The sequence below is a fragment of the Microtus pennsylvanicus genome, chromosome 15 (genome assembly GCF_037038515.1).
Source record: "Microtus pennsylvanicus isolate mMicPen1 chromosome 15, mMicPen1.hap1, whole genome shotgun sequence".
NCBI lineage: Eukaryota > Metazoa > Chordata > Mammalia > Rodentia > Cricetidae > Microtus > Microtus pennsylvanicus.
Genome location: NC_134593.1, coordinates 8,051,425 through 8,076,491, shown reverse-complemented (window position 1 = coordinate 8,076,491; position 25,067 = coordinate 8,051,425). Strand labels below are relative to the sequence as shown.

General features: G+C 42.4%; 1 pseudogene; it reads left to right on the top strand.

Moving 5' to 3' along the window:
* The first annotated feature begins 7,924 nt into the window (after window positions 1–7,924).
* LOC142836114 (elongation factor 1-gamma pseudogene) overlaps window positions 7,925–25,067 on the top strand; it is a 32,997-nt pseudogene continuing 15,854 nt past the window's right edge.

Here is a 25,067-nt window from a genome sequence, read left to right as displayed (position 1 = left end):
GTTAACTCTTTTTAAAAGTCGGGTAGACTCCATACATGAATACATTCATGCTAGTTGTTCATTTTATTGACAGTTCATCATCGAAAATCTCATATACAATGTACTTTTATCATATTTCCCATTACACAATTCCCCCTGAACCCTCCCTTCTTCCCCTCCCATCTAGGGTTATACTAGAGTCATACACTCTTTCTATTAAAAAAATCAAAAGATAAAAAAAGGAATTGAGACCTATAAAAAGTTCCACCCACAAAGTAAAAGAACCCACAGTCTGCCACATTTTTATTGAGTTTATTTTATGTTTGTCAATGTTTCCCGTACATAGTGCTACCAAGAGGAGTGGTTAAGATACATAGAGAGAATCCATTGAAAGAAACTATTTCTTCCTTTGACAGCAGGAAATGATTACAGATGTGTCCTTGCTTGGGGATGGAACCCTATTTTCACTTACCTTTTTCAATGAGCGAACACCCATCTGACTTGAACCTGTATATGCTTGTATGCATTGCTGCAGTCTCTGTGGGTTCATGTTCATCAGTTTCCTTGTTTTCTTGGAATCATCTATACCTCTGGCCCTTAGTATCTTTCTGCATCCTCTTCTGACTAGCTCCCTGAAACTTGAGGGAAAGTTTTCATGAAGCCTTCATACATGGACTGAGTATCACAAAACCTCACACTCCCTCTCCATTATTTGTGAATGTCTGTGTTAATTCCGTCTCCCACAAAAACAGGGTTCACTGTGTGGGTTGTTTGAGACATTGATCTCTTTGTGTAGTAGTCTGTCATCAAAAGTAATTTTGTTCACTGTATCCCTGTAGCAGAATAATAGTCACAGGTTTTCTCATAGCCCATGACCTATCCACAGAGTTTCTTCTTCATGTGAGCAGTATCAGTAATGGTGTCTATCTCCTGGAGTGGCCTTAAATCCAATCAAAAGTGGCAGATTACTGCCACAGTGCTTGTACCACTATTTCATCAGTCCATTTTGCAAGTGGGACCCTGTTGTCCTTAAGTTACAGCTGGGTTGTTGATGAATATCTTTCTCCTTCAGCAAAACACTGAGTACACTTCTGTATCATGAATATCAGTCAGTAGGGGTGAAGCTTCATGAATGTATGACAGCAATAGTACATGGCAATAAAAGTGCATATTAGCAATAGACTTGGCAGTAGAGATGAGAATTGGGGCTTTCATAGGGGCCCATTTTCTGCCATGAAAATGATAAAACCCAACTTTGTCACTGGACCCAATTTTTTTTCTTGCAATTTTTAAATTGTAATTTAATTGAATATTGAACTATGATTCTCTGTTTAGGTTTGGAATATTACACATATTTCAAAATTTGCCATTTCCTAATAGATAGGTTAGTCATTGATTCTTTTGTCTACTTAAGGTAACATTTTCCTCCTTCTTGATATCAGAGTTCAGTTTTAAGTTGATAGCATGTACACAGTCTTATAGAATCATATTATACTGGATTTGATTGATATGCCTGGGAGGCCTGCCTTTCCTGAGGAGAGATGGTGGTAAAGTAAATCTGGGAAAGAGAGGTGAGAGCATAGGGGTAGAGAGGGAAAACTAGGGTCAGAGGGAATATATGAGATAAGAATAAGTATTTTACATGGCTATTAAAAAAGAAAGATAAAAGTACTAGTAAACTTGAGGAATTTGAATTATCAGTGGGTTGACATTATTGACTCCTTAACAGCCTTTTTGTTTTATCTCTATGTAAAAAACAGAGAAACCTTGGGACATTGGTTTCAAACGTTTTATGTTAACAGGAAATATCACACCTGTTACACCTGCCCTTAAAGAACATGGGTACTTGGTGAAGAGGGGCAGTATAAAATAATGTAAATTGAATAATCATGTATAAAATTGTAAAAGAATATTAAAAGATGAAAAATTAAAATTTGAAACAAGTTGAAAATGGGCACATGGTTTAAATCATATCATTGATACCATAGATATCTGAAAAATATTTTATCAATAAGTTTGCATGAAAGCAAGTGGCTAACACAGAATGATATTCCACATTAAAGACCACTTTTCAGTATCAAAAAGAATGATATCATCATATTCACCAAAGAATCTCAGAGAAAATATAAAATCTTATAACTGAAAACTAGACAAATTTGATGGCACAGACTGTTAAAGAATTATTGGTAATGGAAATATTTTTATAAGAAATTTCAGTTCTTTCCCTCAGCATACAGTAGCATTTGTAAATTACATATCATAATTCATATGGTTCGCTCTGATTTAGGTATATCTTCAGGGATGTTGATCCACAAGTTACTATTTGTAGTCTATAATTTCCTAAGTGACTCTGATTCTATAATTTCCATTGTTCCAGCTAATGGAAAGAAGCAAAATTCTTCCCAAGAATTGTAAAGTAATGGTTTTGTTTTCATAAAATTATTAATAAATTTTGCCGTCAGAAATGTTTACAAAATAGATATGTTATCATCTACATAGCAAAATAAAATCTCTGATTAGTGAATAATAAAAATTTTTCCAAATGATTCTTTAGTCATAGCCATTTTATTTTATTGAAATTTATAGAGCTCTACATTTTTCTCTGCTCCCCTCTCCCCTTCAACCTTCCCCTCAGGTCCAAAGCCAAGGAAACTAGCCTACAAACCATAATCCCAAAGAACTTTGACAACAGTGAGGACACTAAGAGACACTGACATAGATCTAATCTACAGGGAAAGTAGAAAGTAGAAAAGCACAAGATCTCCTGAGTAAATTGGGAGCAGTTGTAGCCGTTTTTGCTGCAACAGCACCGAATGTGGCTAAAGACTTCAACAGTATTTTCTCCTACTTGATCAGTTTTGGTAAGGTTGCATTAAAAAAAAATAATAAAAAACCAAGAAAAAAACGAGGAAAGTCAGTAAGGAAAAGAGTGGTTTGATATAGTTGTGTTTAGTGCTGCTTTAACTTTAGGCTATTAATGACCAGTGTCGGTACAACAAGGCATGAGTAGTTGACAATGTAACGTTAGAGTTTATACAGTAAAGGCTTTTACATAGACCGAAACACTGGTCTTAAGGAAAGATCTGCATGCACTCAATAGATGGATGCTGGATTTTGAAAAGAGCCTGACTTTTCGTTATAGATTATTATTTCTTTGAAGACAAAAATTTCTGGGATCCTGTTGATCTTGCATTTATGGGTGTTCACAAGACAACAGTGCACAAATATAGCCTGATGATCCTTTCGCTAAGGAAAGCCAAGAAAAAGCCAGCACAAATCCCACAAGTCCATTTTCACAACTGAAAGGGAATCCTGGAAAGGAAGAAGTGTGCATGTGATGCTGACCAGCGTCGCAACACAAAAGACACAAAAAACAAAGCCTTCTGCTCTAATTCTGTTCTCACAGGACTCCCCATGCTGTCAAAGCATTCTCGTGCGGACATGCATCACATGATTTCAACCTGGCCAATGAGGGAGTCCTGATTGTCTCCCCAATTCGATTGGCTCAGTTCTGGACATGTCACCAATCAGGTTACAGATCAGGATGCATAGCACGAGCTGAGTGGCTACCAGACAGTTGGTGCTAGTCCTGGAAGGCTGAAGGAGGAGCTTTCACTTTGAGGGCACCAGTGGCAGAGGCAGTACCTACAGAGAGTGTGGGAAGCCGCTCTTGGAGGAAGACTTTCTGATCTACTCCAACAACATCCGGTACAGCCTGATTGACTGTAGTCTTCCAAGAAGACTTTTGCTTTCATGGGACCCACACTGTTCTCTTTGTTTGTCAAAATAACTTTGGGGTGTGGATTTGGCCACTGGCCCTTATTCCTACTGGTTGATTAATGAGGATCCCAAGCCTGGATTCTGAGCTACCTAGGACTCTGTTCATCACTGCTGTGTCTAAAGAGTCTGTGCCAGCTGAGACACCCAGGTCCCAAGACCGTGAACTGCGCCCGACTAACCAATGTCCTCTTATGGGTACTCAGTGGCATGTTTTAGGTTCCCTCAAAATTTACATTTTGAGACTATCACGTCACAAATAACAAAGTCATCTGCATTTGCAGCAGTTTTCTGAAAGATGATTAAATTTAATTATTGGAGCTATAGGCCTTGTAAACTGTATCCTCTTCATATGTTGACTTGGCATCTTTTATGTTATAATTGTCTTTCTGTTCTTCAGTAATGAACTGAGCTTGAGCATGAACATAGCTGTTTTCATGTGCTGTTGAACTTGCGGGAAAATTTCAAGTACTTTTAATATGAATTCTCATGTCTAAGTACATAGACTGTTGGATTATAATTTTTTATTTTACGTTAAGCAATATTTTCTTCTATTTATTTATTTAGATACATGTGTATTTATCTGTCTGTGCCACAACACACTCTTATGGAAGTCAGTGTATTATAACAACATGTTGTTTCAAGGGAGAAAAGATCAAATCGCCTGGTCTTGTAATAGGCTCCTGTAGGCTATGTAGAGCATATTGGAAAGTGTCTTTTCCTTCTTCATCATTGAATAGTTATATAATTCTTTTTGAAAGTCATGTAGAATCCATACATGAGAGCATTCATACCAGTCTTTTATTTTCTTGACATTTTATCATTGAATGTCTTATATGCCATGTATTTTGATCATTTTTCCCATTCCCAATTTCCTCCAACACCATCCTATCTTCCCATAACACCTATGGTTATGGTATTATACACTTTCTTTTTTTTTTTTTTTTTGAGACAGGGTTTCTCTGTGGTTTTGGAGCCTGTCCTGGAACTAGCTCTTGTAGACCAGGCTGGCCTCGAACTCACAGAGATCCGCCTGCCTCTGCCTCCCGAGTGCTGGGATTAAAGGCGTGCGCCACCACTGCCCAGCACACTTTCTTGTTTTTGTGTTTTTTATACACTTTCTATTATATAAAAAACACAAAAACAAAAGAAAAATAAAATAAAAAATTAAGACCTATAAAATTTACCCCCAAAAGAACAATGAGTCCAAAAGTCTACCACATTTCTATTGAGTTGATTTTGTGTTTGCCATCAATACCAGGGTATGGGTCCTACCAAGAGGAGTGGTTAAGTTACCCAGTGAGAATCCATTGGAGGAAACTGGTTCTTCTTGCCATCAGGAAACAAATGCTGATGTTTTCCTGGTCTGGAATGGAACCCTGTTTCCCCTCTTCAGTGACAGAGCCCCCATCTGACTTGGACCTGTATATGCTTGTGCGTATTGCAGCAGTCTCTGTGGGTTCATGTATTCATCAGTTTCATTGTTTTTTTGGAATCATCTATTACCTCTGGCCCTTAGTATCTTCCTTCCACTCTTCTGACTAGCTCTCTGAAACTTGAGGGAAGGTTTTTCATGACGACTTCCAATTAGGACAGCGTATTATGAAACCTCTCACTCCCTCTCCATTGCTGTGAGCCTCGGGGTTAGTGTCATCTCCCGTAAGAAAGGGCTTCACTGCTGTGGGGTGTTTCAGACATTGATTTCTTTGTGTAACAATCTGTCATCAAAAGTAATTTTGTTCACTGTGTTCCTGTAGCTGAATAATAGTAGCAGGTTTTCCTGTAGCCCATGAACCATCCACTCAGTATCCACTCTTGTCCACGTGAGCAATGTCAGTAATGGTGCCCATCTCCTGGACGGGTATTAAATCCAATCAAAAAGTGACTGGTTACTGCTATTGTACTCATGCCAATAGTACATCAGTCCTTTGTGTTAGTGAGTCACTGCTGTCCTAGGGTTTGGAGCTATGTGATGCTGATGATTATCGTTCTCCTTCAGTAGAATACAGAGTACTTTTCTGTATCATGAGTGTCAGTCAGAATTGGGGAGGCTTCTAACTGTTGAAGCACCTGCTCTACTACATCATGTCTGCTGACATCTATGAGTGTTGTATTCAGCAAGAGGACACAACAGTAACGTTGCATCATAGCAAGAGTTTTGACAGTAGGTGTGAGCATTGGGGTTTTCATGAGGCTGACTTTCTGCTATGAAGAACAACCCAGTCATGTCACTGAACTCAAACGTTTTCCTTGTGATTTTTTTCAAAGAATATTGAACTATATTCTTATTATTAATCTTTGTAGGTTTTTATATGCCATCTTTTGAGTTTTAAGAGATTACATATACTTAGAAATTTGCCATTTGCTCCAGTTTCACAATTCATGGGACCATAGGTTTCCAAAATGCTTCCAAATGAAGGATCAGAGCACCAGGCAGTCAGGGACACCGTGGGTATCCAGCCTACAAAATCAATTGACTGGCACTCATAATTTCTCAAGTCAGGGAGCCTGTGAGACAGGGATCTTTCCTAGATCCTGTGCATATATGTTGTTTTCCATATGCTTGATGTCACTGTGGGATTCCTAACAGTGGGTGACTGTGGCTGCAAATCCTTAGGCCTAGTTATGGTGCCTTTTTCTTCATCTAGGTATCTGAGTTCAGTCTTGATATGATAGTATGTACACCGTTTAATAGAAAAATATTATGGCATGTTTGGTTGATGTCTCTGGGAAGCCTGCCCTGTTCTGTGGGGAGATCAAGGGACAGAAAACCTGAGGGAAGAAGCAGGAGAGCCTGGAGCAGGGGAGAGAGTGAAACCTGGGTCAGAGTATAATATATGAGAGAAGAATAAAAACTTCACATTACTGTTAAATAATGGGATGATAATATTATTAGGAAACTTGAGAAATTTGAATGAGAAATGTGTTGACATTATTAACTCCTAAATAGCCTTTTTGTTTTATCTCTACATAGAGAAAAGAGAAATCTTGGGACATTGGCTCCATTATTATGTTTTCAGAAAACATCACACTTTTTACACCTGCCCTCAAAGTAACATTGTCAGATCTTTAAAAAGGAGAAAAATATAATAATGTAAATTCAATAATCATGTATGATATCAAAATTATAAAAATTAAAATCTCAAAAGCAGTTGTAAATGTACAAATAATTTAAAACATATGATTGATGCCATAGATTTCTGAAAAATGTTCTATCAATTATGTTTGCATGAAAGCAAGTGACTAATACAGAATAATATTCCACATTATTTAAAGACCACTTTCTATTATTGTATTGACAAGTGTGATATCATTATATTCACCAAACTATCTCAGAGCAATATATACAATTGGCGAAGAGTAAAATAGGTAAATTTGATGTCATAGGCTGATAAGGATTATGTAAGACTCTGGTAATGTAGAATGTTTTTCTTAGGAATGGCATTTCCTTTCTCTCAGCATAGGAGCAGATCTGCAAATTGTGCCTTACAATTCTTTCTACTCCCTCATTTTCGTTATTTCTGCAGGAATGTTGATTATCTGCTCTCACTTGAACACTTTACTTTCACTAAGAATGTTTGCCAAGTGTATATGATTCCATGATTTCATTGTTAAGGTTAAAGAGAACTTAGCAGTGAAAAAAGACTCAAAATTTTTCCTAAAGACTGATTCAGAAATGGCTTGGTTTGCATAGAATTTTTAATTCATTTTCTGTTCAGATATGTTTACAGAATGAATAGGATATCATTTCCATACCAAAATAAAACCCCATGTTAGTTGTCAAAAAAAAAATGTCTTCCAAATGGTGTTTTAGAAGTAGCCATATTTACTGTAACAAGACCAAAACTTGACTATAAATTTAAACTGAACTTTCTCCTCTTTGATCACTTTTGATAAGGTTGTTTCTGTTTTGCTTGTTCTTTTCAATAATTAAGCATTTATGCCATTGCAATGTTCACGCTGGTCTATTTCCTTACGTTCTCATCTTCAGTACGTTTCTCAGGATTTCTTTAGAGTTTGGCTTATTCTTATTTTCTGTGACCCAGAAGTTCACTGTAAGGTTGTTTGCATCTGTCACACTTGTCCATGAAGAAACAGAAAGCTAAAAACTTTACCCCTTGACTTACTTCTCATTGTTTTTAATCTGATTTTCTCAGTTGGCGTTGGCATGGAAATTATCAAGAACCCTTCTAGCAAGACCAGAGAGGAGGAGACCATGCAGCTGGACCTGAATGCCAGCACCTATGAAGAGGAGACAATTACAGATCACTATGTCTTTCTAAATACCCTCGGCAAAGGGGCCTTTGCTGAGGTGATGCTGGCTTGCCACCTCCTCACAAATATGAAAGTCGCAGTTAAAATCCTTGCGAATGGTGAGGAGAGTGACGGTAATAATAGGAAAGAACTGAACTTCATGAAAGAGTTGGACCACCCGTACATAATAAAGCTCTTCCACATCATCAACAGCAAAGACTGCACCTATATGGTGTTGGAGTTTGCTGCACATGGCGATCTAGTCACGCTCATTGAGGAGGGTGGTCCTCTTCAGCAGACACAGGCCCAACACATCTTCTGCCAGATTGTGTGTGCAGTGCACTACTGCCACGATAATGACATCGCCCACAGGGACATCAAGCTTGATAACATCCTGCTTGACGGCAAAGGAAACATCAAACTGTGTGACTTTGGCATGGCCGTCAGAGTCAGCTCTGGGCAGAGATGCAAGGGATTCTGTGGCACTATTGAATACTGTGCTCCAGAGCTATTTGATGACACAGAGTATGATGCAAGGGCAGTTGACATCTGGAGCATGGCAGTGGTTTTATATGTAATGGTGACAGCGAGCTTCCCATTCAAAGCAAGAACCTATCCAGACATGAAGGAGGTGATGCTGAATCCCATATACTACATTCCTTACACACTCTCTCAAAACCGTTTGCTTATGCACCTCATTGTGCACTTGTTCACTGTGAACCCTGAGCAGAGGCCCACAATATATGACATTAGGCAGCACCAGTGGATCAGAGACAGGGAAGAATTTTGGAAACTCCCATCATCCTCAGAGTCATTCCATAACAAACCAAATCCCAGCATTGTTCAGGCTATGTGGGGTATGGGCTACCATCCCAAGGCTATTAGTGATTGTCTACGTGAGAAAAAATTCAGTAACATCATGGCCACATACCTCATTTTAAACCATGGATCACCTCAGGACCACACTAAATCTATCACTAATTCCTTGCAGGCCTGTGTGGCTGTGTCATCAGCAGATCCTCTCATGTCCCTTCCTCCTAAGAGGAGAGTGAGTGAGCCTGCCCTTCCCACCCTCACCCTGCTGGCTGAATATCAGGGGCATGATGAGAAGTGTTCAAGCAAGCAGGGGAGCAGAAGCCTGAGCATGCCTGCCACCCTGTGCTACCTGCTGAAGGAAGAAAATCCTCCCCACCCAGTACCCACAAGTCCTTCTGAGGTTACTCCTCTCCTGAGCAGAAGTCTGGCAGTAGGTAGCGTGGTTTGCAATGAGTGGTCCTCAAGAAGCCCAGTCTCTGAGTGCATTTCTTCTGCACAGTGTTTGTCCTGTGAGAAACCCCAGGAAGTGAGCACCCCAAAGAATAGCTCAGATGCTCAGAGTACACCCTCTGTAAGAAAGGAAAGGGATACAACTCAGGGTATGAGCACCACTGAAATCCATGTCACTCAGAGATCTTCCCTTCAGACAATATCCAAGAACAGCTTAAAAGGTGTCCTTCCCAAAGATGTAAGTGCAGCCTCTGCCAGCAGTCTGTCCAAAGGCTGGAAGAGGGTTAAGAAGAGAATTGGGAATTGTGTGAGATTTCTGTGCTGCTGTCTGCCACTCTCAAGAAAAAGCTATGTTTCTCAGAAGAAAGAGGCACCACTGGAAGGAGAGAGCAGCGCAGGTGCACACACACAGCTAAATGGGGTGCCCAAGATGCACTTCAATGTTTATTAATCTATATGTTTTCTAATGTCCTTTGCGACCATCGTATGATAGTTAGGGTAGGTAAATTAGGAAATCTTATTTCAAAAGGAATGCTCCAAAACCCCACCACAACCTTTACCCTGAAATGTTTAAGCTAAAGTAGACAATAGTGTATGAGAAGTAGAGGCTTTAGAGGCAGTCAGAAGTAGTGTTATCTAAAGGAAGAAAGAATTGTAGAGCATCAGAGGCTTTGAGGGAAGAAAACTAAAAAGACCACGAAGTGTATAAGAAGAAGAGCCAACGGAAAACAGATGATCCAGAAGGATATATGAATCAAGACTCTGAAGAATATATTTCAAAGTTCTTAAGACTGTGCCTTCCATAGGTCATTATCATCTTATGTACTGAGTCATTGTAGAAGATGAGGTTCCAGTTCTATTGACTGAGATAGCCAAATTGGGAGCAAATTGGGAGCCATGCAGGAAGTCCAGATGACAGAGTGTCGTGTACTCCAACAGAGAAGTCCAGCACCTACCACAGGCTTTTCCACAGACAACCATTATTAACAGGAGGTATGTCCAATGGCTGGCCTTCAATAGCATCATTTTCCGAGAGCAGCCCTGTGCCAAAATTCTCCCCAAAAATACTCTTGAATTAGAAGTCCCAATGTGCTGGTCTTCCATGACATACAATATCAATATTAATTCATCTGTCTTTCCCTTCAAGGTCAAGGCCAAGAGAGATTTTTTTTTTCCACACTGGACAGAAGTGAGTCTCCTCCTCCCTCCCTTCCCCTCCCTATGTTGTGTTTGCAGGCAGCCTGTATCCATTTCCCTCTTTTCACGGGAGACACACCCACTGCATGCTGGTTCAGTCTAGCTGTTGGTGAAGGGGCCATTACTTATGGGGTGCTTGTCAGAACCATATTTGTCTCCTAACAGGAAAGTGACAGCAAGCAGAAAGGAAATGGTTACCACTATAGAAGGAATTCTGGAATGTTGCTCCAGTTTGCAAGGTGGGTATTGTTTGATTGTCCTGATCCTGGGGAACAGTGAACACACAACTCAGTCTGCAGTCTTGGAACTCCTTTTTGGTTAGATCCCACATCACGGGTCAGAGGGTCAGACCTAGACAGAATCTCGTGACTGTAGATTAGAAGCATTCTGCTAGGATCCTCTTGTGAAAGTTGCATTGGTGTTGTCATGGACACCCTCTATGCAGAACCAATGATGTAATGAAGAGTATCCACTCAGAAAGTACTGAATACCAGGGCTTATCTGTGGGTCTCATAGCTGAAGACAGCCCTGAGACCACTAATTTTCATCCTGTTTTATTAGAGAGGTATCTGTGATGTGTTTTATCCTTGACACTGACCCACAGAAAGATAAGCATGAGTCAACTGTTTTCAACTCCAGGGACGTGGTCATTAAGCTCAAGATGCAGAGGAAACAAGGTAAGAGGACAGACAACAGAGTCATGGATTCAGAGTGATCTTGATATAAACTGGGGCAAGTAGCTCATCTTTCCCCTCTGCCCCTAGCTGTTATAGAGGAACAGTTTGTGTATAACGGGTGAACATCATCTTACCCCTGTATGGAAGAACAATCACTGCAACTGGCAAGATGCTTAGTCTACTGGGTTGAAGAACCATGAGAACCAGAGCGCACACCGTCTTGCAAGGAAAACCAGACTGGAGTGACAGGCCTTCTTGTTTATGTGGCCATACCTGCTATGTATCAGTGGGTGATTACTAAGGCAAGTATCATTTGTGATATACTTTACTGAATGCAGTGCATGGGAAAGGAGACTTGGGTGCTGTAGCCAGGTCAGTGAAACCCAGGAGATACAACCAATGAGAATCATGGGATCCAGACTCACATGACAGACTCTCTACAAAGGCAAATCTCAGAATGATCAGTTGTGGTGTTTATTTTGACATTTGCCTTTGGACTAACGAGGACTTTCCCTGATACTAAAGCAAGTATCTATCTTTAGCATTTTATCTGAGAGAACAAAAGTCAGGTGAGTTCTAGACCCCCACTTCCATCACTTCCCTCCTTTACCACCTCCCTGTTGGATGAAGCAGGGGCAGGGTCCATGATTACCAGCCACTTGTAGGAGGAACTCCACACGCTTCATCCCAAAGCTGTCCACAGGTGTCCTCCTCACAGAGCACAAGACTGAGTCCTTAGATGCTCTTCTGGGCATAACATATTTGGTTGGCACAATGATTAAATACACCCACCGGCCACTTGACACAGCTGTGATGAGCAGTTTGGTACAGGTGGGTCACATGGAGTTTCCCAAGTCAACTCCAGATGTCTTATTGGTCACCCTTTCTCTCCTATTATCTGCAGGTTCTTTGGGACATCATCTTTTGTGGAAGCTCATTTTCACCAAGTATGTATCCTGTCTAATGTAGACAAGAGGAAGTGAGATGAGGTGCAGGAAGCAGAGTGCCTATGTTAAGAAATGTTGGTGGGAAAATGCTTTTCCTCCTTTGTTTCCAGAGCCTGATTCCTGAAAAGTTGCAGGGCTGTAATGAGGAATTATTCCCTGCCTTCTGCGGTCCCTGACGCACCTTAATGATGTTGGCCTAGGGAATGTCACCTTGGACGACAATGAGCATTATATCTGCCTCTTTAGTCCCTGAATTTCATAAAGTAAACCTGCCATTATCTGCCAAGACCACAGATCGTGTGCCTGTGGATGTGGAACTCTCAGACAGTTTTCTCATTGATCTGCAATGTTCCATCTCTTGTAGGTGCCTGGCCACATCCTGAATCATGTCCCCAAAGGATTCCTAACCTGAGGACTTGCACACTCAACACTGGTGTCAGCAATGAAAAAGGTCATCTCTGAGTTCAGGAAAACTCAGAAGTTCTACACAGCTTCAAGAGGACATTCTGTGCAGGGCAGTGAGATGGCTCATGTTCCAGCATCCAGCTACAGAACCTGCTCCAATTCTCATCAAGATCTGAGGATAACAGAAGGATCCCCTAGGAAAGCCATCCAATGTATGTTACCTTTAAATCTCCAGCATAGATTTATGCTGTGTGTTTTTGGATAGTGTAAAAATGTCACCTATGCCTCTCTTTTTTCAGAGATGACCTGGAAAACTACCTGAGCAGAGAAAGAACATGCCATTACAGAGCCTTGGGATACACGAGTGCATGTGTGCACAGCCTCTAAACTGGAGTTCCTGAAAAGGGCAGTGTCCTTGGACCTTCTCTCTCAGGCCACCAGTCACATGATAATGGTGCACTTGATGTCAGTCACTTATACTGAGAAAATACACAAACAACAAATACCAAAGTACCAAAGTAGATTTCCTGCTGAATTTACACCAGTTGGCAAATAGAACATTTATTTTTTATCCAAAGAAATATAAACACTCAGAGACCCCTGTTTCTCCACTCTAGTCACTGTTGTTAAGCTGAAAGATCGTTTCTCAGATAGACTCGAAATTGAAAATCTGGTCCCCAAGCACCAAAACATCCAAACTGGGTCTAATCCTAAAAGTGATGGCAGAGGACAGGAGCGACCCATCCAGACCCTGCACTTCTGGTTCCAGCCCTTCACACAAAGTCTCAGAGATCCACAGAGTTGGACAAAGAAGAAACAGAGATGGAAACATGGATTCAAACACAAATCCCAGCAAGAGACCCACCTACATCGCATCAGCGGATTTTATCAGGCCACCTTTGGAAATCAAGGCAGAGAAAATGATCTGTCCACAAAAGTCTGCAAATGTGCAAAAGTAAACAATAAGGAACCCATTAGAAAACTGAACACAAATTCAATTACTACAGCTGACCCCCATGCAAACACTACAAAATTCACACAAGAGATGCAGAAGAGATCCACATAAGTTTCAGCCTCTTAAGAAGACAGAGACAGCACAGAAGATAAACTCTGGCCACACGAGCTTTAATGACATTAGCCAAGAAAATACAAAAGCTGAAGCATGGCTGAGGGAGACTGTATCGTAGGATATCTAGAGAAAGCCTGGACACTGTTGTCACAGCCCAGCAGACAACAAATACCTGTCCTACGACAAGATGATGGTTCAGTGCTATGCAGCAGGAAGGAGTGTCCAGGCTGATAACCAGATGTGTACTGCTCACCAGTCTTACACCCATGGGACCCTCAACGTTACTGCATGAAGATATGATAAGGAAGCAGAATGAAGACTCTCCAAAGCTGGGGGCTCATTCCCCCCTCTGACAGTCAACTATACTCTTGACTCTCAAACACCCCAGCCCAGGAGAAGAGGGATGCTGAGCATAGCACAGATGTAAGACTTGCTTGAGCTCATGAGTCTCCATGCCGCTACTGGAGGCCAGAGAGCCTAGCGCTGCACACTCCCCAGCACTGCTCCACTCTCAGTGCTAAATGTCAACCCATGCAGACCACACCACCCTTGCTGCCTCACAATGAATACGTGGAGCCAGGCTGTGCTGACAACCACATATATCCTAAAAGAGCTAGCTGTCAGACCCTGATGGACATTTGCAGCCACAATCCACATATCCATTTAGATATCATCCCTTACCTGACACTTTTCTTACCCGTACACTCATATATTGTCACCCATATACTTTACTATGGCAGTTCAGGATGTCCCTTCCCCCAATAACTCCCGCACCAGTAGTAGTAAAGATCCTACACAAATGTCCCCTCCCATATGCTGTGCTAAACAGCATTGCTAGTAATTGACACTGCTTGACATTGCCTGCCTCCCACCATCTCAATGCATTGGGTGGTATTAGAACCAGCTTAATACCAGCTCTCAAACTGCCCTATGTGAATTCTTTCATATCTGGCCTTGCAGGACCCCAACCATGAAGCCCGAAACATACTGTGTATCAAATTCAACTATAACATGCTCCCACCACACCTTCAAATCAGTTTTTAGTGCTACTAGACAAAAAGTGCACCCCCTTGTCACTTGGTCAGAGAGTTTCCTGCATAGTTTTCACATAGCATGAAGGTGATGATAACTTCCAACTCATTGTGGACTACAGGGTAGTTTAGTTTGCAGCAGTGAAAGCGGGGGGAATGGTTAGGAGTTCTTCAGCGACTGAAATCAAGCTGCACATTTTGAACATGGAATACAGAGAAGGCACATAAACAGGCTTTATATATAGCAGTGTGTGTAGGAGATATAGACCAACAGGGCCTGATACCTAGAAATTCAAGTGTATTCCATTCTCCCTTGCAAAATCCACACACAATTCTAGGTTTGTGTCAGCGGTAAGCTTCTGCTAACTACAATACCACATATACTAATTTGTGAATCCCTGCTGCCCACCACCATGCTTCCCAACACACACTGCTCATTATGAGCCCAAGGGGATCATTCCCCACACCTGACACCAGTCAGCATACAGCAAGATCAGGCCAAGATGTGTCTCTCTTGTTTTCAGGAACTTTTGTTCCTATATCCTCTTCTGTCTCTCTGTCTGTCTCTGTCTCTCTCTTTCTCTCTCCTGCATGTGTTTGTGTGTCTAATTTGGATATTCAGGACTGGGGACCCAGCCGGCCTTTAATCTATTTGTCTGTGTGTGGATTTGGCTATAGGGGAGGCTATAACTAGCTGAATCTGGTATCTATCCATGTATATATATATAAGGCTTTGCCTATGGAGGGGAAAGTGACAGGAACTGACAGCATGTCCGTCCACATCACTGCACTTACACGGACATTTTATTGTGTTAAGATTCCCCTGTGCCAACATTCTTACTAGGTAAAAGAACATACTACACATACAAACACAAAAAACATGCAAAATATGATATGCTATGATCAGTTCCTGCCTTTTTTGCCTCTAAAGTCAAAGCTTCACACACACATACATGGATACAGATCAGATTAAGTTAGTTATATCCTCAGCTATATCCAAATCCAACACCCACACAAAGAGATTCAGGACCTGTTGTGTTCCCAATTCTGAAAAGCCAAGTTACACACACAAAAACATGTCAGTGAGAGAGAAAAAGAGGGGTGGGAGAGAAGAGGGGAGAGGAGGGGAGAAGAATAGAGAGGAGGACAGCGGATGGGAGGGGAGGAGAGGAGAGGGGAAGAGAGGGTTGGAGAGGAGAAGAGAGTGGAGGGGAGGAGAGGAGTGTGGAGGGGAAGGGAGGAGAGGAAAAGAGAGGGGAGGGAAGGGAAAGGGAAGAGAGGGGATAAAAATGGAAGAAAAGTGGAGGGGGGAAGTAAAAAGGAGAGAGGAGGAGAGAAGAGGGGAGGAGAGGGAAGGACAGGAGTGGAGAGGAAAGGGGAGGAGAAGGGAAGAGAGGGGAGTAGAGGAGAAGAGAGTTGAAGGGAGGAGAAAGGGGGAAATGTGAGTAGAGGAGAGGGGAGGAGAGAAAGGTGAGGGAAGGAGAGGGAGAAGATTTGAGGAAAGGGAAGGATAGAAGAGGTGAGGAAAGGAGGGGGAAGGAGAGGAGGAGAGGGTTGATGGAGAAGAAGAGAAGAGATGAGAGTAGAAGAGAGGAGAGATGAGGGGAAGAGAGGGGAAGAGAGGGGAGGGGAGGAAAGGAGAGAAGAGGAAAAGAGAGGGAATGGGAGGTGAGGAGCAGGTAGTAGTGAAGAGGATAGATGGAGAAGAGAGGAGAGGGAATGAGAGGGGAGGAGATCGGAGGAGAGAGGATGGGAGGAGGGAAAGGATAGGGCAGAAGAGTAGAGAAGGGGAAGGAGAGGAGGGAAACAAAAACCTTGGAACAAGAGAAAGAGATCTTGGTGTCAGGTACAGTAGGTATGCCCTCACCCATAGTCAAGCCCCACAGACACATGGCAAATCCTGATTACAGGTTCTACTACATTTACCATTTCCTTACAACTGATGTCTTCTACAAGGGCTAAGTGTCATCCCATGAAAGATCTGCCAACTCGTATGTCCACCACCACCCAATACATGATTACTTCTCGTAATCCCCTATTCTATAGCCACTGACACAGTAGACACATGGGTGGTGATAGGTAATGTGAGGTATTTCCTACATAAAAACTAAAGCACACATCAACACAATATATGCACCACAGACACAAACACATACACACAGACACATAGAGACAGACACTTGTTATGCATGCACGCACACACACATGCATGTAAACACCAGTACATATCAGATTCTTCATGTTAACCCCTCACAGAAAAATCTTGCATACACATCAATCTTACATAATTTAGTATGCTCTCTCTCTCCTCTCTCTCTCTCTCTCTCTCTCTCTCTCTCTCTCTCTCTCTCTCTCTCTCTCTCCCTCTCTCTCTCCTGTCTCTTCCACACACACACACACACACACACACAAACGTGCATGCATCAATACACCAATTCATATCAAGTACTTCATGTTATCCCCTCACAGAGAAATCTTGCATACACATAAATCTTACATAAATTGGTAAGTGGCTATTCCTTCTAAGTATCTCCTGCCCTACACTGAATGTCAGCTATGGCTGAATATAAGTTCCTGATAAGTAGTCTCAAAACTAAAACCAAACTGAGGGCTGAAGCTGTGAGAATAAAGATAAACACTGGGCTAGATGTCATGGCCTTTATTTCTTCCTGCCGTACATCCAAAGCCCCACATAGAGGAACTAAATCTCTTTCTCAGTCTCTCTGTCTCTGTCTTTCTGTCTCTGTCTTTCTGTCCTTCTGTCTCTGTCTCGTCTCCTCTCCTCTTCTCTCTCTCTCTCTCTCTCTCTCTCTCTCTCTCTCTCTCTCTCTCCCCTCTCTCTCTCTCCTGAATGTGTTTGTGTGGGTAATTTGAATATTCAGGATTGGGGACCCAGCCAGCCCTTAATCTATTTGTCTGTGTTTGGATTTGCCTATATGGGAGGTTATAACTAGCTGAATCTGCTATTTATCCATGTATATTTATAAGGCTTTGCCTATGGAGGGGAAAATGGCAGGAACTGACAGCATGTCCGTCCACATCACTGGACTTACACGGACATTTTGATTTGTTGAGATTCTCATGTGCCAACATAACTTACTAGGTAAAAGAACATACTACACTCAGAAACACATACAAAAGATGATGTTATCTGACAGTTCCTGCTTTTTTTTTTTTGCCTCTAAAGGCAAAGCTTCACACACACACACATGGACACAGATCAGATTAAGTTAGTTATATCCTCTGCTACATCCAAATCCAACACACATGCAAAGAGATTCAGGACCTGTTGTTTTCCCAATTCTGAAGAGCCAAGTTACACACACAAACACATGTTGGAGAGAGAGAGAGAGAGAGAGAGAGAGAGAGAGAGAGAGAGAGAGAGAGAGAGAGAGAGAGAGAGGTGGGAGAGGAAAGGAGAGGAGTGGAGAGGGGAGGAGAGGAGAAGAAGAGAAGGGAGAGGAGGGGAGGGAAGAGAGCAGAGGACAGGAGAGAAGAGAAGAGGAGATGAGAGGGGACTGGAGGAGAGGAGAGAAGAGAAGAGAGGAAGAGATGGTATGAAAAGATGGGGGAGCTGAGGAGAAGGGAGGAAAGGATAGGGGAGGAGAGGAAAGTGGAATGGAGGGGAGAAAAGAGGAGAAGAAAGAAGAGGGGAGGAGAGGAGGGGGAGAAGGGGGGAAAGGGAGAGGGGAGGAGAAGGAGGGAGATATGAGTGGAGGAGAGGGGAGTAGTTGAAAGGAGAGTGGTGGGGACAAGAGAAGAGGAGAGGAGAGTTCAAAAGAAAGGAGAGGGGGATAGAGGGGAAGAGAGGAGTTGAGGAGAGGAGAGGGGATAGAGGGGAAGAGAGGAGTGGAGGGGAGGAGAGGAGAGTAGAAAGGAGGGGAGAAGAGGAGAGGGGATAGAGGGGAAGAGAGGAGTGGAGGGGAGGAGAGGAGAGTAGAAAGGAGGGGAGAAGAGGAGAGGGGATAGAGGGGAAGAGAGGAGTGGAGGGGAGGAGAGGGGATAGAGGGGAAGAGAGGAGTGGAGGGGAGGAGAGGGGAGTAGAAAGGAGGGGAGAAGAGGAGAGGAGATAGAGGGGAAGAGAGGAGGGGAGGGGAGGAGAGGGGAGTAGAAAGGAAGGGAGAAGAGGAGAGGGGATAGAGGGGAAGAGAGGAGTGGAGGGGAGGAGAGGGGATAGAGGGGAAGAGAGGAGTGGAGGGGAGGAGAGGGGAGTAGAAAGGAGGGGAGAAGAGGAGAGGAGATAGAGGGGAAGAGAGGAGGGGAGGGGAGGAGAGGGGAGTAGAAAGGAGGGGAGAAGAGGAGAGGGGATAGAGGGGAAGAGAGGAGTGGAGGGGAGGAGAGGGGGAGAGGGGAAGAGAGGCGTGGAGGAGAAAAGAGGGGAGTAGAAAGGAGGGGAGAAGAGGAGAGGGGATAGAGGGGAAGAGAGGAGTGGAGGGGAGGAGAGGGGAGTAGAAAGGAGGGGAGAAGAGGAGAGGGGATAGAGGGGAAGAGAGGAGTGGAGGGGAGGAGAGGGGAGTAGAAAGGAGGGGAGAAGAAGGGGGGAGAGGGGAAGAGAGGAGTGGAGGAGAGGAGAGGGGAGTAGAAAGGAGGGGAGAAGAGGAGGGGGGGAGAAAGAAGGAGAAAAGTAGTGAGAAGGGAAACAAAAGAACCTTGAAACAATAGAAAAAGATCTTAGTGTCAGACCCTGTAGGTAAGCCCTCACCCATAGTCAAGGCCCCCCAGACATACACTAGATCCTGATGTCAGGTTCTGCTACATTTACCATTGCTTTAAAACTAAAGTCTTCCACGCAGGCTAAGTGTCATGCCATCCAAGATCTGCCAACTCGTATGTCCACCACCACCCAATACATGGTTTGGAACAAGATAATTCTCAGAGTCCCCTCTTCTATAGCCACTGACACAGTAGACAAATGGGTGGTGATAGGTAATGTGAGTTTTTTTTCCTATGTAACAACTAAAGCACACATCACCACAATAGATGCACCACAGATGTACACACACACACACACACAGAAACAGAGGCACTTGCATGCATGTACGCACACACACATGCATGAAAAGACCAGCATATCAGATTCTTCATGTTAACCCCTTACACAGAAATCTTGTATACACATTAATCTTACATAGTTTAGTATTCTCTCTCTCTCTCTCTCTCTCTCTCTCTCTCTCTCTCTCTCTCTCTCTCTCTCCAGACACAACACATACACACACAGAGAAACACAGAGAGACATACACATCCACACAGATCTCATTATCTCCTCCTGTGAGGTACCACTTCTCATAAACACAAATCGCACACATAACCTGGAATCAAGACCAGCTAGGTTTTCCCTGCCTGCCTTATATAGAAGTGTCTTACACACTTCAGTTCTCTAATCCTGTTAGGTACACTTTTCTTATAGTGAAAATTCAACATACACATACAAGTCTTTGTATCTAGTCCTAGGACAGAACCCTTCCCTACAACCAAAGTCACACCTGATCACAACTAGGTGTTCCACCCTGCTCCATATCTGCATATTCATACAAGGCACATGTCTGGTTCTGTTATCTATCTATTGTCTTACAGGTAAACCTACACACACACATGGTTGCATAGCAGGTCCTGCATGGTTCACCCTCCCCTGCATCCAAGTGACAGGTGCCCCCATGCATCACTTTACGTATAAAAACAGCTTATCATATGGAGATGTGTTCAGGTCCAGCTAGTGTCGGGTTAGCTACAGTACAATGCACATACATGAGCACACACACACACACACAGAGCATGCACATATAAGGTGTCTGATTTTGCAAATAGTCCTCCCATATAGCAGTACACTAGATATACATACATGTAAACAAAGACATACACACATACAGACACAAGCATACATACATCCACACCGATGGTTATGTGTCAGGGTATAATAGGTATCCCATTCTTTACAGCTAACGACCCACACTCAGGCTTATGTTTCCGGTCCCGCTAGCTTCCCCTATATCAATATCCCAAACCAAAGACAAAATTCTTAATACTTCACTTTCTCTCTCTCTCACACACACACACACATGCACAGGCACGCGCGCGCGCACACACACACACACACACACGTACCACAAGTCTGGGATTCATAGGCAAAGAATCACAAATATCTGCATGTCTGTGTGTCTGGCTCTTTGTATCGATCGATTCATCCCTGCATGTAAAGCTGCCTAAAATGTGGCTACTTGTAATCTCTACTGGATTCAAACTCACCTACAGCTCCTACCTCAGCCCACAGCTTGATGAGAATTTTCAAATGTATCTTCCAAACTAACCAAAGTCCCACCAAGCTATTGAGATGCTGGTCTCCCTGTGTTCCCACTCCTATGCCACAGCCTGTTAAAAAACATGGCTGTAATGGACTGAGCTCCCAAGGTCCCAATGAGGAGCAGAAGGAGAGAGAACATGAGCAAGGAAGTCAGGACCGTGAGGGGTGCGCCCACCCACTGGGATGATTGGACAGATCTATTGGGAGCTCACCAAGGCCAGCTGGACTGGGACTGAAAGAGCATGGAATAAAACCAGACTCTCTGAATATGGTGGACAATGAGGGCTGCTGAAAAGCCAAGGACAATGGCACTGGGTTTTGATCCTACTACATGTACTGGCTTTGTGGGAGCCTAGCCTGTTTGGATGCTCACCTTCCTAGAACCTGGATAGAGAGGGAAGGAACTTGGACTGCCCACAGGGCAGGGAACCCTGACTGCTCTTTGGACTGGAGAGGGAGGGGGAAGGGAGTGGTGCGTGGGGAGTGGGGGGAGGGGAAGGGAAGTGGGGTATGGGGACTCGGGGAGGGGGAGGGAAAAGGGAGGCGGGGAGGAGGCAGAAATTTTGAATTCAAAAAAATAAAATGCTAAATGCTTCTAAAAAAAAAAACATGGCTGTGTTAACAACTACCACATATGTCCACCCACACATCCAAAGCCCTACAAATACATACATAGTCCAATTTCAGCTCCTACTAAATATCCCTACCACTATAGCAAAATCTTACTTACACATATAGGTCAAATTATACAGCCACCCCAGGTAGCTTCTCCCATCTCTTCCTCGATGTTTAATACTCACAACTGAAGAATAGAAGCTAAGAACAGTCTATGCGAAGAACTTTCAGCATTTGTCTCTCTGGATCTGGACTCACTCATTATAATCTATTCCCAGTCTATGCAATTTCCTAGGAAGATGGCTCACTTAACAAAAACGTCAATATGTTGAGAATCTGAAAGTAGGCTGGCAAATTTGAAGTTGGTGACCAGTCACAGGACTCATTTTCTTGTTGAATCATGTGGGGAACTCCAACACCCTGGGTGACTTAACCCCTTCATATTGGTCTGAAGTAGTATAAGTCGGCTGAGCAATGCATGAAGAGCAAGACAGTAGCCAGATTTGTCTGTTTCTGCCTCAGCTCATGCTTGAGTTCATGCCCAAACTTCCCTAAGTGACAGACGTTGATCAGAACATATAAACTCTTTCTTCCCCATATTGTTTTTGTCATGATGTCTATCAGCAATAGAAAACATAGTAGGTCAGTGTCCAAAGAGCATCCCCAATCTTAGTATTTTATTGCTGCCACCTCCTGAGTACTAGGATAAAGGTATATACTACAACTCTACGTGAATAGCATTTCAAAGATGAGATGTCGGCCGAGCGATGGTGGCGCACGCCTTTAATCCCATCACTCATAGATCAAGAAGTGAAGTTTTCTTTTTGCCAACAATGCCAGGTGTCAATCACTACTGAGAGAGGAACAACCAGTTTTCTTCCAGGACCAGCTCCCAGATAAGTCATTCAGTCCAGTGGTCCATGGGACAAAGCTAAATGGACTCAGCAGTTTAGAAATAAATGTATTCCTAGGTGTACACAAAACCATACACATACATGCATGGAACTCATGTAAGAATTCATATTTGGGGCAGGGATCCATGGGATAAGCTGAGGCACAAGGGGAAAAGGAAGTGGCAGGAGAGATTTAGATGAAGTCTCTATGTGTGTCCTTCTCAAAAACACATCAAGTCTAACAGGTCATAAAAGAACTGGTTGCAGGTTGGGTAGGAATACTGAGGAAATAGAAAAATTGCATCCAGAAATTTGAGGACTCTTCTCCAAGTGATTGACAATGTTTTTCAAAGTTCAAGAAAATACACTAATGGGATAAATTTTGGAACTTACTACAACTGAGAGAAAAATATTTTTAGATTAACGTGACCCATCACAAAAGTAGTGCAAGGAATGAGGAATGTCAGTGAGGAAAATAGTGGTTTGATGGGTTTAATTTTGTTTTGTTTTAATTTTAGGCTATTGATGACCAATGTAGTTATAATAAGCCATGACTAGTTGATGATGTACCTTTCAAGTTTACAAAGTAAAAGTTTTTACGTAGACCCAATACTGACATTCAGGAAGAGAGGGGCCATCTCTGTAAGGTCAGCAGATATTAGGGGCAATGATGCTGGATTTTTAAGATAGCCTTTATTTTTGTTTCAGAATATTATTTCTTGAAAGATGGTAGTTCTGAGGAACTGTTGATGGCCCTTTTATGGGTGAATCCCAAGTCAACAGTGCAGAGATATTGCCTGAAAACCCATTCACTCAGGACAGACTAGAAACAGATCAAACACAAATCCAACCTTCAGAAATCAAGCCTTTTATCACAACTGAAAGGAGACACTGGAAGGGAAGAAGTATGATTTGATATGGCCTATGGGACATGTCTCTGCAGAAAAACCACAAACAAGCAAAGACTTCTGCATTAACCCTCTTCTCACAGGATCCCATTCGCAGTCTAGGTAAGAGCCAAAGAATTAGGGAATAGACACAAATCACATGACTTCAGTCTTACCAATGAGGGCTTCCCAATTGGATACCCAACCTGATTGACTCAGTTCTGTTTATGTCAAGAATCAGGCCATAGATCAGGATACACAGTGAAGGCAGTTTATTAAGAGATAGTGTCTGGGGGCTGGAGAGATGGCTCAGTGGTTAAGAGCATTGCCTGCTCTTCCAAAGGTCCTGAGTTCAATTCCCAGCAACCACATGGTGGCTCACAACCATCTGTAATGAGGTCTGGTGCCCTCTTCTGGCCTGCAGACATACACACGGACAGAATATTGTATACATAGTAAATAAATAAATATTTAAAAAAAAAAAGAGATAGTGTCTGTCCTGTGATGTTGGAGACAGTGCTTTCACTACAAGGACACCAGTGGCACAGACAGTGCACAAAGACAGTGCGTGAAGCTGTAAATTTGGGGGAGGTGTTTCTGATCTATTCAAGCAACACCAGGTATAGCCTGATTGGTTGCTCTCTTCCTAGACTATTTTGCCTTCAATGAACCCCAAATTCTCTCTTTGTTTTCAAAACCACTTTGGAGTTGGGACTAGGCAACCTGCACATCTTCCTACTACCTGAGGAATCAGGAGTCCAAGCTTACATACATATCCACCTGGGACTCTGTTCATCACTCTTGTCTAAAGATTCTGTGCTGGTTATGATAACTAAGCCCTCGGCCAGAATACTGTGGAACATCCCAGGAAGACTGTTGTCCTCCTATTTCATGTCCTCAGTGTCCTGTCTTAATGTTCCCTCAAAATTTACATTTTGAGACTGGCAAGTCACACATAATAAGATCACTTGTAGCTGTTTTCTGGAAAATAATTAAATTTCATTATAGAGCTATGGCTTGTTTAACCTGTATTCTTTTCATATGTTTTATTTGTCAACTCTTATGTTAGAAATACCCTTCTCTTCCTCAGTAAATAACTGATCTTGAGCATGAACATGGCCTTCTTTATGTGTTTTTGAACATGTTGCTAAAGTTCAGGTACTTTCAATAAAGATTGTGCTGTCTATGTCCATAAACAGTTGGCTTATAACTTCTGTTTATTTTATATTTAGGATTATAAATATATGATGAATTCATTTATTTTGTTGTGTGTGGATTTATCTGTTGGTGTCACAAAACACACATATGGAAAACTTGTGGGTGAAAGTCAGTGCTTTTTTTTTTTCAAATATTTGGAATGAAGGGAGGATAGCTCAAGTCAACATGTCAGGTTGTAAGCTGCTTGAGGTTTTGTATAACATCTTGGAAAGTGTCGCTTCCCCTTTATCTTATTGAGTGGTTGGACTAACATTAGTGTTAATTCTTTTTAAAAATGAGGTAGATTTCATACATGAATACATTCATACCAGTCTCTTTTGACATTTTACCATTGAAAGTCTTTTATACAATATATTTTTAACCATGTTTCTCTTTTCCAACTCCTTGCAGAACATCCTAACCTGTCTTCTCATCTAGTATGGTTTTCCTCTAGGGTGGGTTCACTGCCTAAACAACAGAATGCTAATAAATGGATTAATAGCTTGATGGCTAAAAGTGTTAAAACAATTAACTGTGCTAATTGTCCTTTGTATCATGTTAAAGAAGTCTTTTAT